The sequence below is a fragment of the Martes martes genome (assembly GCF_963455335.1).
Source record: "Martes martes genome assembly, chromosome: 18".
NCBI lineage: Eukaryota > Metazoa > Chordata > Mammalia > Carnivora > Mustelidae > Martes > Martes martes.
In genome coordinates, this window is record NC_137906.1 from 38,714,903 (window position 1) to 38,717,516 (window position 2,614).

Consider the following 2,614-nt stretch of genomic DNA (forward strand, 5'->3'; position numbering starts at 1 on the left):
GAAGCCCTTGGTGTCGGCCTTAAAGGACACTGGTCCTTGCCCTGTCCTGGGCGTGGGTTCTGGGATGGCTACTCTCCCTGCTCTCAGGAACGGGAGTCCGGAAGCACCCATGGGAGGCCAGTCCTGGTACAAGGGGCAGATGCTCTGAGGGCAGGAACCAAGCATGGCTTCCTGGGGGAGCAGGAACCTCACACACTGTGCACACAACAGGGTACTTTTCGGGCAGGAGTGGATAGCTGGGAGCAGAGAAATAACCCGCGTGGGCGGGAATCCTCAATGCCTTCAGTGGACCGCACCGGGCAATGCAAGTTCTAACTGACTAATGAGAGGCTCAAAGCTTCCGTCTCAAGGGTCTGTTCTAAGTGCTTTACATAAAATATAAGTAATTGAATATGCCAAACAAATCTGAGTCATGAGCTGTGATTATCCCCACTTAACAGACAGATAAACTGATACCCCTGAGAGGCTGGGTTTTGGGGTCCAGATCTGTGGAGCACAGCTGGAAAAGAGTGTAGTCTAGTCCTGTAACCCTCCTGTAGTCCTAAAAGAACTGCCCAAGATTTGTGTTCTGCACCCCTTGCACATCTCAGGGAAGGCTCAAGACCCCAGATGGCTAGCCATGGAAAATTCCCAGTGCAGGCTTTCTCCAGGAAGTAGAGTCCCCCTGAGGCTGAGGTTCAGGGATGGAGTGTGTGCAGCGAAGTGTGGATGCAGGGTTTAGGGACAAGGGTCAGCTCTGTGGATCCACGGTGACACATGAGATCTCGACAATGGTTGTGGGGGAGCACCAGCAACTCCCTCCCCCACCCTCTCTACTTTCAATCCCTTTGCTTTCCATTGTAAAATTAAGGGACCTGTAATCAGGACCCACCATTCCACCCACCCCCCAAAAGTGTCTGTGTGCAAGAGAAGGGCTTGTCAGGGATTTGAATCCAGGACTTCTCACTCCCAAAGCAAGTTGTGCACCCCCAGATTAACAAATCCCTCAAGGTCAGCTACTTCATCTGCCACTCATCTCTCCATGGAAGAAAGTGGTCTTGACCCCGGTTCTGTGAGACCTGGAGCCATCCACTCTTCTGGGAATCACTGGCTGGGCCAGGCTCAGGCTGAGGCTTCGAGGACAACGAGTACAACATTAGGGCTATGGACAGGGACATCTCCTGGATGCTGGAGAGGGTCTCTGGAGAGAGGCACTGCCAGGTTGGAGTAAGGAAGGCGGGCACAGGGAGAGTAGGGCCACCTGCACGTGGGTGGGGAGAGCAGAGGGCCCCAGAAATTGGCCCTTGTCACTGGGGTCAGGTTTCATGTTAAACGCATCTGTCCCTTATTTCCTGAACTGTCCTCCCCATACCTAGGCCCCCGGCCTTCTCTCTCCGTCCCTTCTTCTCGCCCATCCCTCCTGGCAGGGCCAGGCGGTTGCACAGGGCTACTGGGGGTAGGAGAGGCAGCTCACTCTGTGGGTCTGAATAGAATATGTCTGGAAAATGCCAGGAGGCCCCGTCTTGGGGTATCTTCTGGATTATTTTCTTGTATGGTTTCCAGGTTGGTCCAGGCCTCACAACAGATGATAAGATTTTTTCAAGCTGGGAGCCCAGAGTGTCTAGGTGAAGGTCTCAGTTAAACCCCCAGGTCCAGGGCCCTAAAAGGTGGGTCCAAGGTGGACTTTGGGCCATGTCCCTCAAATAAGAGCCTCAACTGCCTCCAAGGGCAGCAGCCTTAGTGGGAATAAGAGTACGGCAGTCTCAAAAGGAAGCAGAACTTGGCCTAGAAGCAGGTGGACCGGCCCTGGTCCTAGTTCCCTCTCCACCTGCTTCCCGCCCTGTGGGAGCCTCTAGGGTCAGGGGTCAGGTGTGAGTCCATGCTGGGAGGAGAAGATCGGCCACTGTCCCTCCACTGGGGCTCTGGAGTCTGGACTGCCCTAAGGCCCTTTGCTCACAGAGAAGATGGTGGCCGTGGAGGAGACTTGGGGACGCTGGAAACCTAAGTCTATTCTCCTGGCAGAAGCAGGGCGTGACAGTAGACCCTCAGTTAGTGGGACAATGGGACACTGTCTCCTGGGTCGTGGTCCCTTCCTGCCTGACCCTCTGCCCACTCCCTTTCTCATCTGGAGACAGACTGTCTGTTTCTCTGGGTTCCCAGGTGCAGTCTGACAACCAGAGCACCCACATGTAGACAAGGTGTAGGATATGAGTCTCCTTTAGTATGAGGTGCCGGAGGCCCTACGACTGATCCTGACTGACCCAGAGTGACCTGGTGCCTACAAGTGAGCCAGGGAGACTCAGTCCATAGGGGGAAAGCTTAGACTCACCTATACAGACCTGCCCCTCCAACCTTGGTTCTGCCTATCTGTGCTGAAGCACCACCGTCCCTAAAAATTAAAACTCCCAAGGCAGAGGAAGTACCTCAGACTGTCTCCCTTGAAGGTAAAAGTTACACCCAAGTATGGTGCTTTCTGATTCAATGGGCAACCTCGGGATTTGTTTCCCCAGGAAGATCTCTCTCAACAGGAGTAGGACTTGTTGGAAGCCTGCTGACGTCCAAAATGCTGAGCCCGCCCAGCGTGGGGCTCGAACCCACGACCCTGAGATTAAGAGTCTCATGCTCTACCGACTGA